This window comes from Leopardus geoffroyi, chromosome D1 (genome assembly GCF_018350155.1).
Source record: "Leopardus geoffroyi isolate Oge1 chromosome D1, O.geoffroyi_Oge1_pat1.0, whole genome shotgun sequence".
Taxonomy (NCBI): domain Eukaryota; kingdom Metazoa; phylum Chordata; class Mammalia; order Carnivora; family Felidae; genus Leopardus; species Leopardus geoffroyi.
The window spans coordinates 56,085,557-56,109,590 of NC_059329.1; the positions used below are offsets into that span (position 1 = coordinate 56,085,557).

General features: G+C 38.7%; 1 protein-coding gene and 1 long non-coding RNA gene across 5 annotated transcripts in view; both read right to left on the reverse strand.

The window, feature by feature from the left end:
- UVRAG (UV radiation resistance associated) overlaps positions 1 to 24,034 on the reverse strand; it is a 297,841-nt gene that overhangs the window by 42,797 nt on the left and 231,010 nt on the right. The window lies entirely within an intron of this gene.
- Positions 1,327 to 24,034, reverse strand: part of LOC123601147 — a 31,857-nt gene continuing 9,149 nt past the window's right edge. Inside the window, exons 2-3 of the long non-coding RNA XR_006713992.1 lie at positions 12,429 to 12,432; positions 1,327 to 11,958 (exon numbers count right to left, since the gene is read on the reverse strand). This is a non-coding gene — a long non-coding RNA (uncharacterized LOC123601147). The remainder of the gene's footprint in view (positions 11,959 to 12,428; positions 12,433 to 24,034) is intronic.

The following is a 24,034-nucleotide window of genomic DNA, read 5'->3' on the forward strand; positions in this document are numbered from 1 at the left end:
CTGGGGTCAACCTGATCGGTAAGTGTGGTCTCTGTTGCGGCCAATTCTTAGGAGTTGCTAAAGAGGGTCAATAAAGCACACTGTAAATGGACAAGCAAGGCAGAACTGGAAATCTGTCAAAGGCAGGCAAATCATACCCTTGATAGCTACTGCGATCAGCTGTAATTAATGATCATCAAAGAAAGGTTATGTTCTCAGGAGGCTAAAGGCTATGTGAGTGGACAAACTTGTAGAGGGTCCACTGAAGCAGATATGCTGTCAGGTCCAGCTCCCTGCCCTCGTGTTTAATAGTCCTGGGCATACTGATTTACCCCGAACTACCTTGTATTCACCTTTGACCCAATCTGGAGTCCTGACTCCCGTAGGGGCTATAGGTTGTTCCCGACATGCTTCAAACTCAGAATTTCTGCTTCTCGTTCACTGACTTTGATGTTATCTTGGTGCAAAGAACTCTATCAGACCAAGAAGGTCACAGTCTAATAAGGCAGAAACTATTTTCTAGGATGACTTATAAATGAAATCACAAAGTATTTAGCCTCTTGTGTCTGTCTTCCTTCATTTATGTTTTTGAGATTCATCTATGTTGTTACATGCATGAGTAGCTCATTCCCTTCCATTGCTGAGTGGTATTCTGTTGTATGAATACACCATAAATTGTCCATCTGTATGCCAGTTGATGAACATATGGGTTGCTTCATGTTTGGGCTATTTTGAATGAAGGTCCTATAAACATTCGGGCACAGGTTTTTGTTTGAACTTGTATTTTTATTCCTCTCGGACCAATACTTACCTGTGGAACACCATAGAAATACATCTAACTGTATTTTAAAAATGCCAAACTGTTATCCTAAGTGGCTATACAATTTCACATTCCCATCAGTCATATATGAATGTTTCAGTTGCTGTACATCATCATCATCAGGAATGGATACTGTCAGTTCTTAAAAAATCTTAGCCATTCTAGTAAGTATGCAGTGGTACCTTCTTATACTTTTAATCTGCATTTCCCGAATCACTAACAACATTGAGCATCTTTTGATATGCTTTTCTTGCCATCTGTATCTCTTCTTCTGGCCCTCTTGTACTTTCTGTAAGCTACTTCTGATGAATACCTGATACATCTGACTATACCCTCAAATTAATCTTAACACCTTCTAATCGATAATCCTCTCATTAGTACCATTTCTACTTAATCTAGAATAGATTCTCCATATAACACCACCACAATCCTATTTGTACTAAGGAGCCACAGGGAGTTCTTGTGTATGTAGAAGTAAAAAAAAAAAAAGAAAAAGAAAAAGAAAAAAAAAAAAAAAGAAAATGCTATTTATGAATGCAGGGATTCCCTCACAGAAATTTAGGTAAACCTAAGTATCAGTTTTATTGGAATAAAAAATGCCCTTCTATCAGTTGTTAGAACTTTGATTACATAGGAATACAGAAGCCCATTCCGGCATCTCTCCAGCCATGTACAGTGACCACAGTACCTGATATAATCACTGGTAGAAATTACTTAATTCAGTCCAACAAAAAATTATCGAATGGTGTGTGTGTGTGTGTGTGTGTGTGTGTGTGTGTGTCTATGGGGAGGGGTGATAAAAATAGAAATGAAGATATGTATATGCTGTTGTTTGTAAATAGGGACAATTTGGAAACTGAATATATGCTAAGCCTTTAGTCAGGTTCCAGGGTGGAATAGTGACGGTGTTACTATAATGAAAATAATGCCATATAGCTGCTAATATATTTACGGAGTGATTAACTATGTGCTAAGCATTTCACACTGCGTTATTTCATACAGTCCTCACTATGACCCGCTTACAACTGAGGATACTAGGAGTTAATAAGTGGTAGCACTTGAACTGGTACCCCAGGTTTGTCTGACCCTCGCCCTTTGAACTCTTAACCACTTCAGAGTGATGATGATAAGGGTAATACCAATAGCATCTACAGTCCTTCTCAACCTACAATCTGTGCCAGGCATGGAACTTGACTGTTTACTTAAGTCATTTCATTTAACCTTCATAATAACCCCATGAGATAGGTAGGTGGTATAATTTCCACTGCACACATGACAGAGTTTAAAAGGTTAAAGGAGCTGCCTGCAACTTCACAGCTACGCAAGCAGAAGAGCCGGGATTTGAATTCAACTGAATTCAACTTTACATCCCAGCACCCAGTCTAAATACTGCTTACACGTTGGTGAGAAAAGATTTTCCCATTCGTGATTTGATTCCAATACTTAGAAAGAGACTCTCAGCTCTTCAGAGAAACACATTCCTTCTCTTGATATCAGACATTTGACAACAGCTACATCTCGACTCAGCTGTTGTTCAGCTAAGCTCTACATATTTAGTCTTCTAAAATCTTTGCTTGTAAGTTAATCCCTACAGCCTCTTCATCATTCTTTACGTCTCTGAACTCCCTCCAGTTTCCCTTAAAGAATCTGGTAACGAGGTGCCCTAAATGGAACACAGTTTTCCAGAACGCTCCTTTCTCTCACTAATGATTTTTTTCCCTTAAAATATTAATTTTACTATAACATCCACTTCATGTCCTTCATGTTTTTTTCATGCAATTCTTCTGACCTCACATGAATAGCACTGGCGTCTAAAGCCCATGTGTCCACTGTTTAGTCTCTCCGGTCGATCATAAATAAATGTAGTTTCAAAAAAGGAAAAACAAAACCAAAATGGCAATGAACTGTCAAGTCACGCTGCTCCTCGAACCGGGCAGATCCTCTTACAATTTGGTCTGGAATAAATTTATTCACCTTTGATCTCACCAAGTCATTGAATGAAAAACAATTCATCCGCCATACATGTACTGAATGTCCACTGCAGGCAAGGTGTGCAAAGTATGACGGGGTGTCACGAAATGCCTCAGCCATGGATGCTCCCTTTAAGGAGGTTACCTTTTTACATGCACATAGAAGGAAAGGACAACCTTCGATGAGAGTTTGAAGAGTTGGGTAGTAGTCACAATTTTAAGATGGTCACCAAGACCTTCGTTCCCTGGTGTTATTACTCCCCTGATTATTTTATGTCTATGGCAAAGGGAGATCATCTGGATAGGCCTAATCTAATCACACGAGGCCTTTAAAAGGAGAACGTTTTCTCTGGCTGGCAACAGAAGAGAACGTTCTGAAAGATCTGAACTGTGAGAAGGGCTTGACGGGACATTATTGGTCTGAAAATGGAGGGGTCATGTAAGAAGGAATGCAGGAGGCCTCTAGGAGCAAAGGCTGGCCCCTGGCTAAAAGCCAGCAAGCAAATGTAAACTTCAGACCTACAGCTGCAAGCAACTGGATTCTGCCAACAATTTAAATGAGCTTGGAAGTGGATTATTCCCAAGAGCTTTCAGATAAGAGCCCAGCCTGACCAACACCTTGATTCTGGCTTGAGACCCTGAGCAGAGAAACCAGATGAGCCCACCCAGACTTCTGACCTAGAGAACTTTGAGATAAAAATGCATGGGGTTTAAGCTGCTACATTTGTGGTGATTTGTTATGAAGCAACAGAAAACTAAAAAAACGTGAAAAAGATGACTTCTACCTTTTACCTGAAGATATCTGAAATGGATTCATGGGGGTAATGCAGCCTGGGCAGTTAGTTCCTTGACAGACAACATTTCTGTATGTCTGCTATGTGTCAGCACAAAGGGGATAGCTCTATACAAGGGCACAGAGGTTTTTAGTTAGCAAATAATATTTTGAACATTAAACACATGCTGGGACATACTTCTCTAAGGGCTAATTTAAGTGCTCAGGAGAAGGGGTTAGAGACGCTGAAGAATCATCTCCAACTTTATCTATTTTGGGGAGTCTGAGTTTTTGTTCTCCAGAGATACTGCTTCTCTAAAATATTCTGCAAGATTCTGTCAGGCTAAGAGCCAAATCTGGATGTTCAAATTTATAGAAGACAGACTGAATAACTGAAAACACATGAATGACAAGTTCAGAACAGGACAAAATCTTTGGTGGTTAAAGCAAAGCACAGCAGTAAGTGACCTTGTTTATCAAGCTGGGAAAATACAACACATTGTATATAATAATCTTTTTCAAGTATAAAATAATCTTTTTCAAGTATAACGGTCACGAGTCAAGAACCACAATATAAGTAAGACAAGCATGTTCACTACCATCATAGTTAGCACAAATTAAGTCAGAGAAAGAGTTACGAGTTATAAAAATGTGGGGGGGGGGAACGGCAAAATGATCATTTTTTAGAGATGATATATGATTATACATCAAGACAATCCAAGCAAACCAACTGAAAACTCATCACAGACTATAAGGTAATTCGGTAGAAAATTTAAAAACAAAAATCAGAAGTCTTCTTTTATATAAATAACAATCAATTAAAATATTACATGGTGCCATTTTAAATAGCAACAAAGATAAACTATCTAGAAATAAACATAACCAGAATAGCAAGATCCATATGAAGAAAACTATTATATTCTATTAAGAGATGCAAAAGAAGATCCCAATAAATGTAAACTCACCCTGTTCTCCAATAGGAAGATGTTATTATAAAGATGACATTTCACTCTAATCTATAAATTTATTATGATACCCGTAAAAATACCAGTAGGATATTTTAGAACTAGATAAAGTGACCGCAATGTTCAGTTTTGTTTTGGTAAATAAAAAACCACTTCTATAGTATTTTCTATTCGTTAGGCCCTACCTTAAGTACTTTATAAATACTAACTCAGTATAAGCACCCTACCAAAGCAGCTATTATCATCTTTATATTATAGATGAAGAAACTGAGGCACACAGAGATTAAATCATTTACGCCCACAGATCCAAAACAATATTTACAAGACTGTAAACTCTTTAAAGGTAGAGATGTATCTTATTTATCATTAAATGCCCAGCAGCTAACAACGCCAGATGCATGGTAATTGATAAACTTTTTTTGGAGGATTGAGCTGCAAATTGCTGGGGGGGGGGGGGTGGGGGGTGGGGAGGGACATCTGTATTTGCCTATTTGACTTATAAAGAAATCTCTGTGGGAAAATCTTTCTTGAAGTGTTGGGACCTATGCCATAATCTGACAGAGAGTGAGCTGAGCCCAGCTGGGCACTAAATAGGAGGAAAGGAGGCAAGCCAGTGGAAACAGAAGGAAGAACCTAAGGAAACCCTGGAGGCGGGGAAGTGGGTTAGATGAATATATGGGGTTGCAGGGTTGGGGTTGGTGGCCGAGGAACAGACTCGCCAAGGAACTGTTTTATTTAATTTCTCATAATACAGCAGGAACGCAAATTTTTTCCTCAACAAAGTGCACGGGAAGTAAAGTTTATATAATGTGTTAATCATCTAAACAGGCATCAGCAAATGAACAATTTTGGACAACTTTATTGGGGGGTCCAAAAAATCAGCACAGATTTTAGACTGTGTTAACATTTCCATCAAGAGGTTTGCTAAATGAGAGCTCCATTTGCTATTTAAATATTAGTTTCTGGCACTATTAATCTTTGAAAAGGTTATGACACAAAACCACCCCATCAAATCAATTAGCTGTTCCAAGGTCTATGCCAAGGCTATTAAACAAAATGAACGTCTATCTTCAAACTGCCACTTTTGTGTTAACTTCCTAGCTAACTTCCAAAATTTTACAGTCAAAAATAATCTAATAAAAAGCCAATTTAAAATACATGGACTGGCATAGGAGGTGGTCAAAAAGTGAGAATCTTGTGTTGGAATACCTGTGTGAACTCACTTAACTCCTCTGAACCTTTGGTTCCTCATCTACATAATGCCCCTCACAACATTTGCTTCATAGGGTTATTGTATGGATGAAAACAAAATAATGTATATAAAACTCCCAGCATAGTCTATGAGCTATAAGCATCTTGGAATTAGTAGTCCTTGTCCTTTTTCCTTAATGGTTATTCCTAAGAACACTACTGTTTTTTACACTAAACCATTACTGCTATACCTCACTTTTCTACTTCATTCATTACTAATTTTTCTTTCTAACTTCCCTTACTTAAGGCTATATGCTATTTTTGGTCTCATCTGAATCTGACACATTTTAATGTGACATGCTATAACCTCAAAAGACAAGACTCACCAGAAAGAACACATCCATGGTAAAAAAAAAAATACAGCCATAGCATTTTGAAGGTAAGAAATGCTAAAATTCTGTGGATGAGAGGAGATCAAAGTAAGGGGATCAGAAAACTGTGGGGAGCCTGGGTGGCCCAGTCGGTTTAGAGTCCCACTTCGGCTCAGGTCGCAATCTCGCGGTCCGTGAGTTCGAGCCCCGCGTCGGGCTCTGTGCTGACAGCTCAGAGCCTGGAGCCTGTTTCAGATTCTGTGTCTCCCTCTTCCTCTCTCCTCCCCCACTCATGCTCTGTCTCTCTCTTCTCAAAAATAAATAAATGTTGAAAAAAATAAAAAAAAGAACATTGACAGAAAAACAAAAGACGGATGACAGTGGTAGCGTTATCAAATAGAAGGCATAAAACCATAAGAGGTAAAAGGCAGCCTTACATTCTGAACCTAAGTTCATCAGTGTGGGTGTGTGTGTGACATATGTGTGTGTGTGTGTATAGATACACACACATATGTCACACACACACATATGTACGTTTCAAACAGAATTTGAGCTAAAAATAAACTAGCTTTAGTAACAGCACCAAGTTTATTCCTTTCTGTTCCACCTTCAGTCTTGTACAGGTACAAAGAAGACAAGCAGGTGAAATCATATATTCATTCAGTCAGTAGATACTGAACACCTATGTGCTAGGCCATGGGTAAGTCACAAAATAAAGAGGAAGCAGTTTCTCCTTTTAAAGTAATCATAATATAATGGCAAAGACATTTAAAAATCAGAAACATAATTATATTAAAAAATAATCACATCAGAGAAAATGATAGGAACACAGAGGAGGGACATCTAACTAAGTCTAGGAGAGACAGGGGTGTGTGGCCAGGGAGTGGTAACCTATCTGGCTACAAAGTACATGTTGGGTTTTATTAGGCGAAAGGGTGGGGAAACAGTATTCCAAACAGAGGAAACTGCATGTGGAAAAGCCCAGGAGCAAAAGCAAAATGGGGAACAACAGCAAGCAGTCTGGCACAGGAAAGACAAGGATGAGACTAGAGTAAGGCAGGGTTACTTCCTTCCTACAAAGAAAGACTGTTGGCAAGGTTGCAAATTCTGAATGCTCCAAAGAAGTAACCAGTGTGTCAGACGGCAGTGATTTGCTGTGAGAGAGAGTTGAATATTTAAAAGGCTTCAAAGGCTGATGGTTTCACATAAGGAGGGAAAAGTAAGGGTCTGGAGAAATCTACCCATCCCTCCCTCCACCTTCATTACCTGTGGAGTGTCAGAAAACAAGGATCCAATGGAAGGGATTGTAGGTTTCAGGTAAGATAGAGAGAAGGAAAGAGATCTATGGCTGCTAGGGGCTTGTAAGGGGCTGGCAAGCCCCGTCTCAAGGTGTCTGGAGGCTCCTGTTCAGGGAGGATGTCGTTGAGGTCCATGGAGCAGCATCATTTGAAGACTGTCTCACTGTGTTCAACAGAACTGTGGAGAAGTCCTAGGAAAGGCACCAGGAAGAGCCTGTCCTAGCGAAAGCTGCTGGAGGTCTATGAAACAGCTGAAACTGTTGACTCCAGGAAGGGACTGCCTCAGGGTTTTTATAACAATCCTCAAACAGTCCTCATTTGTGGAACAGGGTGTTCTGGGCAGAGCCTGAGGGTGTGCATCTGGATGGACAGCAAGAGCCCTGGTTAATATGGAGTAGGGCGTAACCTTGGAAGGCACTTGCTTTTACCTTTTCACAAAACAGATCTGTTTTCTATAGCATCCTTGACAATCATCCAGCCCGTCATGACTAGATACTTAATTCCTCCCCAAGCTTTTCATTCCAATGTCGCACAGTTCTGTTAAAAATCAGGATTTTTCACATGAGCTAAAAATGTCCGCTTTCTGATTTCTATCTGTTTGTATTAACTTAATCCATCAGCAAGGTTTAATTTTATTCCTTCTTCCCCTCGACAGCCTTTCAAATACAAAGACAGATATCTTCTTCCCTTGGACATATTCTTACATTTTTGACTTGTCTAGAATAACTGTGTATATAACAAACATGTTTTAGGTTTACCAATAACCCTCATTACAATTTTGGTCTCTATCTGATCAAGTTGTTAAAAAGCCGTATTAAGGGGCGCCTGGGTGGCTCAGTCGGTTAAGCGACCGACTTCAGCTCAGGTCACAATCTCGCGGTCCGTGAGTTCGAGCCCCGCGTCGGGCTCTGTGCTGACCGCTCAGAGCCTGGAGCCTGTTTCAGATTCTGTGTCTCCCTCTCTCTCTGACCCTCCTCCGCTCGTGCTCTGTCTCTCTCTGTCTCAAAAATAAATAAACATTAAAAAATTAAAAATAAATAAATAAATAAAAAGCCGTATTAAGTAAGCTTTCACAGAGAAGGCATTCTGGACTCCCCAGTGGTTCTTAGGTTTGTCTGTCTCACTGAATGATGCAATATGTGAGAACATCAACTTTTTTTCCTTTTGGCTAAGATGCCCTATGTCAAAGCCTTTCAGCCTAAGCCACATTATGCTATATCATTTCGTATGCCTCGTAACCCAGACACCTAGAAATACTTGCCAGTCCTTACATAAACCTTCAGACTTTGATTCTTTGACATAGCTATGTCTTTGTCATGCTTAATCCATCAGTCTGGAAGGTCTAACCTAGTCCCTTCCAGCTCGGGCTTTTCTGTTAAAATCTTACCCCCTCTTCAGGTTTAGTCCAAATGCTGTCCACTGAAAAATGTTCCCTGGTTGAATCTGTAAGAAGGATAATGGGTACCATGTAATGATCAGCCTCCCCGTGCTAAGCTCTTTGCCAGGTTCTTCTATACTGTATTGTGTTTAAAGTTTATTAACCCTCGAAGTATTATTATCTTTGCTTCACAGATGAAAATACAGGTTCAGAGGGTAAGTAATTCCTAAAGGTTACACAATAATTACAACAAAGAAAACTCTGGCCTACCTAACTTAAAGCCCATGAATATGGAATAATGCTGCTCCGAAGATAGTTTATTTTTTTTTATAGCATGTATATTATAGCTAAACATTATAGGGAGTCCAAACCAACCATCCACTTCCTTCCCTTCCTTCACAAACAGTCTAAATATATGAACTGTCTCAGAAGGTACCAGATTTCCTGTCAATTAGTTTTCAGAAGCATGAAGACTGTCTTAAGGAAACGTATAGAAAGGCTGGAAATTAGAAGAGGTGTCTCTGATCTCTAAATTCAGTGACTCTGTGGACTTTAATTCTTGACCAGGAAAAGACAAATATCCAGGAAAGTCTGGTTGTGGCTTTGGGACATTCACTGGTTATATTCCAATCTCATTCTTTCTAATGTTTGAAATGCAGTAAAATCAGATTGGATTTGGTTAAAATGAAGAGAATATTTTAAAATTCACTGTTTTCTTACACCTTTAAAAAAAAAAACCTTCCCTCTCCACTAAAAATTTAGTTTGGGGACTTGTGAGTTAAATTGGCATACTGAACAGGTACATTTACTTCTGCAACCTTCTGAAACTCCAGTAACATGTCGGTAGTGAGATTTTCTATCTTTATGCTTCCATTGTTTCTAATGAGAAGACAGTAACGTTTTAAATTGATGTTCCCTGTATGTACTGCATTTATGTATAAATAAAAGAAAGGCAGACAATAAGGGAGGATATAATAACAACAAAATTTTGGAAACCGAAAAGAGGATAAACAAGTGGTAAAGAGCTTAGCAGACTTACTGAGTTGTAAGCGAGCAGAGGGACAATGAGAAGCAATCTGAACTATACTTCCGTAACCGCCATAAAGCTCAGGAACTGGCGACCCCATGTATTCTTGAAGTGGTAGCAAAATTGGGGTTAAAACAGAACACTAGGTGATAATTTTGCAATGTATACAAATACTGGGTCGTTATTTGTGCATCTAAAAGTAATCCATTGCTTCATGACAATTATATCTCAACTAAAAACAACAACAACAACAACAAAAAACGAACAGGAAGACTGGCTGAAAATCTATAGGACAATTCTATTTCCAGATCCCCTCCCAACTCCACAGAGCCAGGCAACAACCACTCTCACACACAAGCAAATCAACCAGAATTTTATTCTTCGGAAAGGGAAACATTAGCACAATCAAGGACCAAGGCACTGTATTGAAAAACAAGGTGATTATGTGAACACATGCAGATTAAATGCTGAGATCTCTAGTTGTCCTCCCCACCATCTGCCTCCAGGATACAGGTAAATACTTTACAGGCTTGTACTTTACAGCTGGATAACTGCAAGATTCTCGACAAGCCCAAGAGGAAAGACTTATGTGGAATGACATTAGGTATTCCCCAATGAAAAAAGCCCAAATTACCCTACAGTAAACCCCAGCAGCATTGACAACCTCTATCCACACACTAAAAGCTTCCAATGTTTTCTAGTCCTCTCCTCTTAAAAATAAATATGCAATCAAGTATTGCCAAACTCGCAAGAGAAGCCTCTAACGCAAATGACGTATCAAGAGCAAACAAAAACCAAAATAAGAATAAACACTTTTTAAATCATTAATACGCTCAGGCAAGAGAAGATGCTACACACGTAACAGGATGCTACTCAGAGGAAAGGAGCTGCTAGAAATTTAAAATATGAAAGCAGAATATGAAAGATGAAAAACAGAAGGGGAAGGTGTGCAGAGTTAAGGGAATCTCTCAGCGGGTAGAATAAAAAGAGATAGAAAGCTCAAGAGAAGAGATAACAATGGTAAGTGCAGGAAATCTCATGCTAAATAACAGTAGTCCCAAAAGAGAGATGAGAGAAAGTAAAGAAGAAATCATCAGTGAAATAACTGAAGGAAATTTTGCGGAACTTAATGACTTGAATTTTGAGACTGAAAGGATCCACTGAGGACCTAGCACAATGAATAAAAATAAACCCGTGTATGGTTTTGACTAGAAGTAGAGAAAATGGCATTCAATAACTTATTAACCACTTATCACCACAGGCATATGTTTTGGGGAAAATGCCAGTAAGTATAATTTCTCCTTAACCTCCTTCCACTTCTCGAAACCCTGCATTATCTTCCTGGACACATACAAAACAAAGCATATATCAACGAAGACAGTAATTTCATCTGATACAACTGTGCGTTGCCCCTTCTCTTTTTGTTATTATTTTCATTAATTTTTTAATATATATATATTTATTTATTTTAATATGAAATTTATTGTCAAATTGGTTTCCATACAACACCCAGTGCTCATCCCAACAGGTGCCCTCCTAAATACCCATCACCAACCCAGATACCACCTGTTTTCGCCCCTTCTCTTTTCAAATGGCACGCTATTCCTTTCAATGTTGAATTCTCAGTACTTAGTCCAAATAGCAAGGTCACTGATTAATTCTAATTTCCATGCACAAACCTTTCCTGAATCCATGTGATGTGCTAGGCACTATGGTAGGATAAAAGGATGAGAAAGCTTCAGCCTCTGGCCTTTAAAGAATTTATTCATCTTAGTAGGGGAGAGACACACACAATAACTGATAACAGAAATACAAGAATATTGACATATTTGATTGTTTTTAAAGAGAAATTCAGCAGGGAGATCGAAAGACGAAGGATAACTTTGTTCAGGAGGGTGAAGAAAGGCTTCATGGAAGAGAAGATGGCCTAGTTGGATAGTGGATAATGAGTAGGAGTTTAGCACATGGACGATGGGGGGAGACATCAGGTAAAAGGAGTATCTACAAAAGCAAAAGCAGAAGGTGGGTCTCACCTCAGTGCAGGGGCTCAGCTTTCCTGACATAAAGGGCCAATGGCAGGGGTTTGGGGGCAGCAGGAGGTGAGGCTAAAAAGGGAGGGAGAAGGGCTGTGGGAAGCCTACTGAAAACTCTTAAAAGGTTATAAGCAGGGGGCTGACACGAACAGATCTCCAAGGTTTTCCCTGCTCTCTCCATTATTTTTCATTGCAAGAGTGCTCACATGAATGCCAAGTATTTGAGCAGGGACTCCACCCTGGAGGCAATGAAGAGTCTCTTAACAAAAATCAGTCAATGGGAAACCACAGGGGCATTACGATGCTGTGACCAATGCCATCACTGGCTGATGAACTACCTTTTTTTTTTTAAATTTTTTTTAACATTTATTTATTTTTGAGAGCTAGAGAGAGGCAGAGCATGAGCAGGGGAGGGGGGGAGAGAGAGAGAGGGAGACACAGAATCTGAAGCAGGCTCCAGGCTCTGAGCTGTTTGTTAGCACAGAGCCCCATGTGGGGCCCAAACTCACAAACTGCGACACCGTGACCCGAGCCGAAGTCAGATGCTCAACCCACTGAGCCACCCAGGTGCCCCCGATGAACTTCTATAAATGCCAAGTGACATCAGGGTTCAGAGGGTAGTACCGGACTGAACCAGGCCCACTGTAGAGGCCATGATTAAGTTACCAAATCTTGTAAGTACTAAAATGAGAGGAGAAAAAAATGTACATTCTGTCCACTTCAAGGACCATTATAAGAATCAAAGATAATGCACATAAAAATCTTTTGATAAAGTATCTTGACCCTTTATTTGTAAACTGTATGACTTTAGGCAAGTTGTTTAATTTCTCTGAGCTTTGAAGTCCTCATTTGTAAAGTGGGGATAATTCCATCTATCTTCAAGGGTACAAAGAGGACTGAGGGGCCTTGCCTGATACACACTGTAATAGCATCTTAGCCATTTACACTGGCTCACTGAATGTCAACTGGGTCAGTTATGTAGTCAGTAATAATTCGCTGAGGACATGAAGTGTATAGGATGTTAGTCAGAATTCCTAGGAAAAATAAGCAAAACTGGAACAAAAGTTTCAAATACTACCCTCATGCTCATGATCAGGTCAATTCAAGAACACAGCAACAAGTACCTATAAGCTTAAAGATTTCTCTGGAATCTCATGCAGGAATTATCCAAGAATGTGACTTTCTCATTGGCATTTCTGTGTACCCACACACATTCGCAACCATGTGTGTATGTGCACGCGTGCAGAAACATTAAGACTCGCTACGGAAAAATAAATCTCTCACACTTGGAAATTAAGGAACTGCACAGGCAGCAAATCTTCTGGGTGAAGGTGATGCAGTGGGTTATACAAGCCAATAATTTATGCTAGGGCTTCACAAAATGTTAGACACTAGGAAAGGAACCAAAATAAGTCCAATTACATCCATAAAAAGGTATGACTAGCTGTGCTGCCCGGGCTGGGATGCTGTTTCTTGCTATAAACAGAAATGGCTAAATCTGGATGACTGAACAGTGCAATAATAAAAACAAAGCATGTTATAATAGCTGCTGCTAGATCCACAACCTTGGGGATCAGTCAAATAATACCTGTTGCCATAGATACACAATCTCGTGGGTTTTTGTTTTTGGGGGAAAAATAAGTTCAGATCATTTTTAAACTAGCAATTTGTCTGCCTAGGTTTTGTTAAGTCTGTTACATGGTTATGATAAAATATGATCTTTCATATTAAGTCACTTATGACCTTGGTAAAATATTACTTTATACTGACTCTTGGGACACTTTAATTTTATGAAACATGCACTTTAGTTTTTAAAAGTATGAAAGCAAAACTATATATTCCTAATTTACTACCTCATGTTAACAAGACATCAAAGATCAGGGAATATAAAGGAGAAAAATACACCAAATCTCCATCTCGATAGTTTCAGCTATGAAAGGATACCTGCAATTAAAACAATATATAGACAATACTTTAAGTACTTCAACATACAAGGAATAGGTCCGATCGGCTTCCTGGATCCATGTCTCCCTGCCCCATATTTCACAGAAGAAGGTTATCCAACAAAGTGAAAGGTGGTGGGAAAATCCAACACCCACTTCAGGGCAGAGGTCAGCGGTTTTACAGATGTGTGATGGCAAGTATTTCTGGAATACAGGGTGAAAGAACTAAAGATTACAGCTCATGGATGAAGCTAGGGCATCCACAGATCAAAAATATGTCTTACGCAGCTCCATTAATAGACTCAAATTTTAAATTACAAATATGCAACTAGGAGGAAAGTCCCCTTTGTATTTAAATCAGATTACTTTCCTCCTAATTAGTTACCTATCTGCTTCCGGAAGGAATGGGCCTCTAAATACTCTGGAACTGGGAGGGGAAGTGGATTTTCGCGGGGCATCGCAATCTGGGGGCTCAGCAAGGTTGCAGCACAGCAGTGTGAGAACACTGGGCATCAGCAGGCACAAGGCATCTGGCTGGTAGCAGGAGTTTTTTCCTTTTCCCTAAAAGGAATAACTGAGTTGGGAAAAGGAAAAGGACTTGGAAACACGACAATGAGAAAGCTGCCTACTTTTTTTTTTTTTTGTTAAGTTTACTTATTCATTTTGAGAAAGAGCGAGAGACTGTGTGCATGCATGCAAGCAGGGCAGGGGCAGAGAGAGGGGGGTGAGAAGAGAATTCCAAGCAGGCCCTGCGCTATCAGCACAGAGCCCGGCATGGGGGTTGATGTCTAGCTTAAACTGGTTTCCTCTGTAAAAGACAGGCAGAAATACACAAGAAAGCCCTATCTGTTTTGCATTTATATTTTACTAAACCCCAATGCTACTCAAAGTGCCAGTATGTAATAAACTAAGGAGCTTGTGCCAGAATATAAATACATGCACTGCTTCCTTCACTGGGAATGTCTTTATAGGGAAAAAATTGCATCTGAACTAAGCAGTGTGTTCACTGACAGGTCTGACTTACGTTTGGTGCGAGTTCCTTGTCTTGCTGCACACTGGTAACAAGCAGCTCTGTGGGCTACAGACTGCCTGCTGGTCCATGGACCACACTTTGAGTAGCCCTGGTAGAGACAACCTCAGTGCAACTTACACCCAAGTGATATTCTTCTAAGAAAAATAAGTTAGAAAATAATCACCCTGCTAGAAGGGGGCCATAAAGGGAACTAACTTTTATTATTATGTTCCAAGGCCTTTACATATATTATTTTATTTAACCTTTTTGATTACTCTGTATTGGCAGTATTAACACTCATGACTGAGGTTCAGAGAGGTGCTCAACTTACCTAAAGTCATGCGACCAATATAGGAGCCATGATATGTGATCTCCTTAGATCTCCTGCGGCAGCGAGTATCATTGGCTAATGGCTCCAACCACTGTATGTCTGGGTCTTTACTGTATTCATGCCACTCATTCCTGTAGGCTGCTCCCAGACTGTCATATTTGGGTGAGACATGGGACTTCTCCAGTGGTCACCTCTGGCTTGAGGACTTCCCATCAACCTTCCCATCAATCTTCCTTAGAACCGAGTTGCAGTATTAGACGACCGAGTAACTGTCTAAAGACTCTTCCTACCCAGTTCTTATTCCTTCCCTTTCTCCTCCTCCAAGTACACCTACATTGAGTCTGAAGTCTCTTCTTCCCCCTTCTTCTGCTCCCTCTTCCAATAAATCTTTGTACATAGAATCCCCTCTGCTTCTGGTTGAATCCAAACTAACGCAGTAATGTTAGTAAATGTGGATGCTGGTACTGAACCATGTGGTTTATTTTGGGGGGAGAGAATGCTGGTATAGAATTAACTACAGTGAGTCTAACACATTGTACTTTACTCACAGTAGAGGAATACAAGGAGCAAATTTAAAAGGCAACTACTGTCTAACTTTCTCTTTTTGAACCTGGGGTAATACACAAAGAGTGAAGACCGAAGGTGGAAGGTAATGATGTTAGTAGTGAGATTAATAGAAGTGTGTGGGCTAGCAGATTTGCAAAATTGACATTTATTACTATTATTAACTTCATCCTGCAGGTTTTGAAAAAGCAGTAAGAGCAAAAACCTAAGTATTACCAAAGGGTACCATGTTGCCATGGTGCTGCCATATCCCCTGAAGGCAATAATTTATGGATTCCTCAAATGGAAAGTCACATTATAGCAACTTTGCCGAATGTCTCAAATGGATAAGATAATGAATGAAATTGAAGAGATATTTATTTATAAACATCTATTTCAGTCAAGGTGGTGTGGTGGAGAATTCATCAGAATAACTAGATTTTATACACGTGGACTATTTTTCATACGGGCCAACTTCTTTTATACCCCCTCATCCACCAGAGTCTCATACAGTACATTTAATTAATAGTGTTTGGCTGGCATATCCAAAAGGTACACAAACTCTTTATATATTCTGAGTTTTAGATTAAAAGTAGAAAAGCAAGATAACTTATAAAGTACAGGGAAACTAGAATAATGTATTTTGTTTAGCAAAGGAGAGTATATGGAAGTAAGATATTAATTAACTTTTAAAATAAATGATATTAGATACCCATTTTTAATGACTATGTTTTAGGGAGCAAAAGAGAATAAAAATGACAACCTAATAATGAATGCCTTTGTTTCTCATATCTTTCCTATCTTACCAGAATAAAGACCTTAGACCACTACTAAAAGCTCTGAATTCTCCTGGACTCTTAAATTCAGATATTAATAACTCCGTTATAGAAATAAATAAAAAAGCACTGATGGAAGATGGAAAGTGCATTAGTGTTCATGTTATCTCTCCCAGTATGAATTTAATGGGTATCTTAATAAGGAGTTATAAACTAATGTCACTGATTAGGAAATATATCCACTCACATCCTTCAGTAACCTCCAGTGGGGCTTGGTAGTGATGTCTGAGTGGAATTACTATAAAGCAAATGATGAATTAGTGTCGGGACAAAGGGACACATAAATGTGTCTCAGAGATGAAACAATTATATTCTATATCACAAGTTAAAGGTCGACTCAAAAGACAGTGCAGTCAGTCCTAAAGCAGGGCTAACCAATTTGGCTAAGCCCATTGCTTGGAACTTGCTTAAGCTTAAAGCTGTTTTGATAGCTGGGCCACAGGCTTCCTTGGCTATAATAACCTGAAAGTAACATTTACGTGTTTTAAGTCTCTTTTAATCTCCTAAATACCATGAAGTGATGTTTATCAGATCTTAAGACGCAGGCACATTCCACTCAGATGATTTCATTCTCGGGGGACCTCGTCATTATGAAGGCTTATTAAAAGAAGGTGAAGGTTCATAAGCTTTTAAGAATCCTAAGTGACACTGCAAACTAAATCTAAAAAACTTGCTTTTGGCTTGGCTATACAAAATAATTTCCTTTTCGTGGTTAGTTTAGTGGTCATAGTTCAGCAAGCTTTAGATAAAGTGACCACCACAATTAGTCTATCAAAAATGTAGACATTGTTTCTCTCACTTTCTGTTCTAATTCCGTTCAATTGTACACTCAACATGGGGGCTTGACTTGTAAGTGGTAAATGCCCAAGTACCCACAAACTCATTTACTAGTAAGTATTTAAAACACCTTCCATGCTTTTAGGCACATTTTGAAGAAAAGAGATTTATCCCGGACTCGGTCTATTCATTTATTTGGAGTTTATTTTTACATTATGCCACCTTAAAATGGTCACAAATATTGTTCCCAATTTATCTTTCCATAACATGAAGGAGAAAACAAATATCAAAAACACCCCATGCTTATTTGTTTCCGTGATTTATTTAGAATTCCTCCTTAACCAAGGAGCGTCAGTTTCCTAATTTGTAAATGAGGATAATAAAAACGTGAAAGGGTTATTGTGAAGACTGGGGATAGAGAATAAAAAGTGCTTTGCATAGAGATAATCAATAACAATAGACATTCTTAACTGTGAAGCTAAGACAAATGAACTTCCAAGTGCTCTAGTTCAAAATCCTTTTCCCTCTGGTACATGACACTGAAATACCCAGTCCTTAGTAGTAGCACATATTTTTCAGAGACTGCAAGAATTCACTGAAATAGCATTACACGTACATCTTTTTATCTTTGTTATGCTATAATGTTTTCATGTCAAGATATAATATACATATAAGCAAAATGCTTAAAGCACGTATGCTCATTGTTTAAAGGGCCATTATAAAACAAACCCCTGTGCAGCCAGCACTCAAGCCAAGAAAAAGAATGCTGCTAGTGTCCCAGAAGCTCCCCATGAGCCCCTTTCTCATTATGAGCCCTCTTCTCTCCCAGAGGCAGTCACCATGCTTGCTTTTCGTATAGTTTCCATCCTTAGCAATATAGTTTAACCTTGCCTAGTGTTGAACCATACATAAATAGAATAACATTATGGAGATTCTCTTTTGTTTTGCTTCTTTTACTCAACATTATGTTTGTGAAATTCATCCTTATCATTGCATACAGCTATAGTTCCACGGCTGCACAGTATTCCATTACACAAATATATCATGATTAATGATAAACATATTGCTGACAGATTTTAAGCTGTTTCCAGTTTCTGGCTATTACTATTAATGCTGCCATAAACATTCTCATATGTGTATCTTTAACTTCACTGGATAATGCCAAATTGCTTTCTAAAATGATTTTTATCAGTTTATGCTCCCATCACCTCTACGTTAAGAGATGCCAATTTGTTGTGCTGTTGTTGTTGCTGTTGTTGTTGTTGTTGTGGTGGTGGTGTGTGTGTGTGTGTGTGTGTGTAGTTATTGTTTTTGTTTTTATCGTGGATGTGCTCAAAACAAGATTGGGAAGAATCGCAGAACACTACCGCTAGAAGGAAATGGAGAGATTATTTATTTCAACACCCCTATTTTAGAAGGATCTAGGGCTTAGAAAGATCAAGAGACTTGCCTAATGTCATAGTGGGTCAAAGAGGCAAATTGAGTCAGAGAACCAAAGAGTTAGAGGCAACACTGAAGCTAAAATGAATATAGGGCTTTTTCTAAAAACATTAAGTTACCTTGCAAGGCAGTCTAAAAACAATGAGATAAAACTGTTATCTGTAAAGGTGAACATCAAGGGGACAGAAATGTTTCAGAGCAGTTTTAAAAAGGTGGCAACAACATTATATTGCACAATAGACCTCTCTGAGCCCCATCATATACATAAAGACATTGAGGCCCAGACAGAAAATTCTTATACAACAACACAATCATCATGACAATACTGAACCAAGAATTTAAGCCATGCTCATTTGTGCTTATGTTCCTAACCATATTATACTGTCCTAAAACCTACTCAGCTATGTTTTAAAAACTACAAAAGGGGCGCCTGGGTGGCCCAGTCAGCTGAGCATCTGACTCTTGGTTTCGGTTCATTCAGGTCATGATCTCACGGTTCATGAGATCAAGCCCCATGTTGGGCTCTGTGCTGACAGCCTGCTTGTAATTCTGTCTCTCTCTCTGCCCGTCCCCTACTCGTCACACACTCAAAAAGTCTCTCTCAAAATAAATATATGAGCATTAAAAAATAAAATAAAACAATAGAAAATTAAAAAGTATGAAAAAAGCATGTTGATTTTGTTAATTTTACTAAGAACTAATGAATGCCAAAGGGAAAGCACATACTATTAAGAAAAAAAAAATGTACCTAGGTAACCTCTTTAAAGCTAGTCTCTTTCTACCTGCTGGCATATCATACAATTTGAGGGTAGAAGCCCAGTACTAATAGTAATAGATGGATTAAGAAATTTGGTTTCTAGTCCCAGGTTCACTAGGAAGCATTTGTACCATTTTGAGAATGTCAAGAAACCTTACTAGGCCTTGGGTTTTATCTGAAAAAATATATAATTATATATTTTATTGTATATATTTAATATGTGTTTATATATACACATTTTATTATAAAAGCAATAAGGTACTCAAATAAAAAGAATCAGAGACAGGTAAGTAGAAAAATTACCCCCAGTCCCACAAAACAAACACATAACACAATTCTGACACATATCTGTGTGGTGTTTTTCCCCCTACATAAAGGGTGAATGTTTATTTGGTGTCTTTAAAATTTTTATTTTCATAGCTGTAATCGTAGTATATACCTTCAACTCCATATCCTCCTTTCGTCACCAATAACAAATGTGTTTCTATCCTATTACCTAATCTTCATAAAAATTTTAATGACTGTGGGTGCTCTTCAGTTTATTTAACCTACTCACTGGATAGCTATTTTCAGTTATGATAAACATCTTTTAACTGTTTTCAGGAAGTTAGAATTATTTCCTTATGATAGAGTTCCCAAGAAGAATTACTAAATCAAAGGTGAAAGTTCTTCTTCTTTTTTTAATGTTTATTTATTTTGAGAGAGAGAGAGAGTTGGGCACAGGGGCAGAGGGAGAGGGAGAGAGAGAATCCCAAGCAGGCTCCATGCTGTCAGTGCAGAGCAGGAAGCTGGTCTCAATCCCACAACCCTGGGATCACAACCTGAGCCGAAATCAAGAGTCAGACGCCCAACCGAGCCACCCAGGCACCTCAAAGGTGAAAATTCTTACTAAATCTACTTCAGAGGAGAAATAATGAGGGTTAGTATATAGGTTTTTAATGTGAAAGCACTTTGAAAACTACAAAGCACTATGTAAATGTATGGTGGTATTACCATTATTATAAGTCCATATTGTATGGACTTACATTGACCCATTATTTACCTGAAATGGTACTCCACAAATCTCTGCTTATTTTCTACAAACAAGATTATCACCATATAGCATACTGTTCACAAACTGTATCTTAGAGAATCAAAGAATCTTTTTGATCATGCTGTGGTAAGTAAAAAAACTTGGAAGGTGATAATAAAAGAAAGCAACAAACAGAATGAAATGAGTGGTTAAGTTAAGAAGCACAAATTCAAAGAATATTAGGACTGATATGGACCTCAGAGTACATAAAGGTCAGCCCCTTTATTCTTTAGATGAGAAGACGGGATCCCAATAGAAGACTTGCCCAAGGTTCCAGCAAGTAATAAGAGATGGACTAGAACACCACAATTTCTAATTGTTGGTGCTATGTTCTTTCCATTAAGCCATTTCATCTACCTTTTTGGAGTCCTTTGGATGATAATATTTTTTTCCTTCCATTGTATCTACTCAAGTTATTTAACTGTAAAATGCTAGTCTGAGTTTATAATATATATACCTTTTAAATTGACAACCTATACAAGTATCTACAAAGCTGGTGTTCTAAATACAGGACTCTTATTTGGGTCTATCCACAGGTAACTGTGGGTCTGTTAGAATAACCATCTTTCCCATTCTCTTATTAAAATATAAATTAGCAAAATATAATCATTAAAAGTTTCAAAACCTGGAATCTCAAACCAACTGTGCTATCTTCCCCTAAAAGCTAGAGATCCTGGGTTTTGAATCAGAAGAACAAGGTCCAAGTTTTGGCTCTACCCTTTAATGGATTTGTGTGACCTTGAATTAGTGCACTCAACTTGTTCAAAGCTTAGTTTCCTTATTAGCAAACAATAATTGTATGCCTCATAGGGTTATGGGAGATTATAAGAAAAAGTGCCCTGTAGGGGCGCCTGGGTGGCTCAGTTGGTTAAGCATCCGACTTTGGCTCAGGTTATGATCTCACGGTTCTTGAGTTTGAGCCCCACACTAGGCTCCCTGCTCTCAGCACAGAGCCTGCTTCAGATCCTCTGTCTTCTCTCTCTCTGCCCCTCTCCCGCTCACATGAGCACACACACACTCTCTCTCAAAAATAAAAGTCAACATTAAAAAAATAAAAACAAAAAGTGCCCTGTGACTTGTACAATGCTAAGCTACAGACATTATTATGATTACCTGTATAACTATTATACCAAGCAATAGAGAAGAAATAAAAGTTTAGTGCTCAAAGCCCAATCTATCATGCTTAATTGAGGACAAAGCCTGACTCAGTGTCTGTTTTCATAAGGATGAAGAGAACAAGAGATTTGCATTTTTTGTTTGAATACCTTGAATAGATAGCACCACCTCTTTTATGCCTTTCTAAAATTATCCCATGATGAGTTAAAAATATTATATCAATTTGCAAACAGCAAAACAGGAAAAATACTGCTAAATTTGGGTAAGTACTCTAGGAATGCAATATTCCCTCTGATTAAAAATGCAATGCCCCAGAAAGGGGTTAACATATTATAGACAATAATTACAGAGGAGGAGACAGTGAGAAGAGCTCATTGTCCAGGAAACCAGAGTAAGTCATGTTATCAAGAAGCCTGGGGAGAGACACTGACTGATTCCAGTGTATATATCTGCTCTCAGCTTTGCTCACCCTAGTACCACTGCTTGGGGGATCTTTACCTTCTCTTCTCTACTTCCCTTCCTTCTACTTCTTTCAGAGCAAACTGTGACTCGCCCTTAAACGTCCAGCTTGAGGGGCTCCTGGCTGGCTCAGTCGGTTGAGTGTCCAACTCTTGATTTTGGCTCAGGTCATGATCTAACGGTTCATGGGTTCAAGCCCTGCATTGGGTTCTGTGCGGACAGAGAGGGGCCTGCTTGGGATTCTGTCTCTCTCGCCCTCTCTCTCTGCCCCTCCCCTGCTTGTGCTCTCTCTCAAAATAAATAAATAAACATTAAAAAAAAAAAAAAAAGGGTCCAGCTTGAATGTTTCCTTTAGGAATATTTCCCAAGTAATTTTTCATATATTATTAGCACACACTACACTATGGTGCTGGGCAGGAGGTGCACTAGATCTGGCTAGAAGGTGAGCACCAGGTTTAGGAACCAAGTCCTATCCATTCTTGTCTCCCCAGTGCCCAGCCCAGGACCTGACACAGAACAGGGGATGAATTAGCCCTACTTGGAGCCACAGAAAACACCAAGAGAGTAAACAGAAATACGCATACCAGTCATAGGTCTAAGATGAATGAAAAGAACATCTACAGCAAATAAAAAGTGCCAAGCAGAAGAAAAGAATGAAGAAATGAGCCAGGCAGTGGGAGACAGCGGTCCAGAAGAGGCTCTTTCATACATGCCTTCATTCAGCCTTTGCCCTACTGCCAGAGCAAGGGAACCGACAATCCTAGAGAGGACTGGGGGGAAAAAAGGAGGTAAAAAAAGAGAAATAAAGACTGACATAAGTCTGTGACTTAGCAAATTCTTCATTCTTAGCTGCAAGGCCTACGTATTATTTCCTTATATCTTGTATCCTTTTGGCGGTTCCAAGCCCAGTACCTATAGTTTTTAAAAAGGCATATTTATCAAAAGGTATTGGTTATTCACAAAACAACTTGAAACAGCAAATAAATCTATGAAATACGCGAACTTAACACTCACTAATAATTAAAGAGTTATAGGGGTGCCTGAGCGTCTCAACTGGTTGAGCACTCAACTTTGGCTCAGGTCATGGTCTCACGGTTCATGAGTTAGAGCCCTGCATCCAGCTCGCTGCTGTCAGAGCAGAGCCCGCTGTAGATCCTCTGTCCCCCTTCTCTCTGCCCTTCCCTCACTCATGCTCTCTCTCTCTCTCTCTCAAAAATCAATAAACATCTATTTTAAAAAAGCTACAAATAAAAGCATAGAGATATATTTCTTCTCTCATATGAAAAAAGGTTAATAAACATACAATATACAATAACATGCAATGTATAATATTGACAAGAGGGTAAAGAAGCACATATATACCTAACTTTAAAATATATATATTCTTTGACCCAACAGTTAGGTACTTATCCTAAGCAAATAACAGAACGCAGGTATTACTAACGAGGAAGGATGCTTCCTCATTCCAATGTTGTATACAATAGGGGAATCTTGGAAATCCATCTAAATGTCCACCAACAAGGAAACTGTTAATTACAGTATGTCCATCTGACAAAAGGCCATGGTGACAACAAAATTTTACACAATTATATTCATCAACATGAATTTACCTTCACAATACAGTTAAATGAAAAAAGTAGAACAAACCATAGAATGCATGCTCTGAAACCATTTACATAAAATTTTACTTATTGAACTTATGCATATATATATTTGCATAGATATTTGGAAAGATGTTCACCACGATATTACAATGGTCATCTCTGAGTAGGAGAAACCCAAGTGGCTTTATTTTTTTTCCTTAATGCTTTTCTGTATTTTAAAAATTTACACTGAGACTGGATCATTTCCACGATAAAAGTAATTTCTATTTTGGAAAAAAAAAAAAAAAAAAAAAAAAAGAAAATGATCACCTTAACTTGAAACTAAAAACTCATTTACACT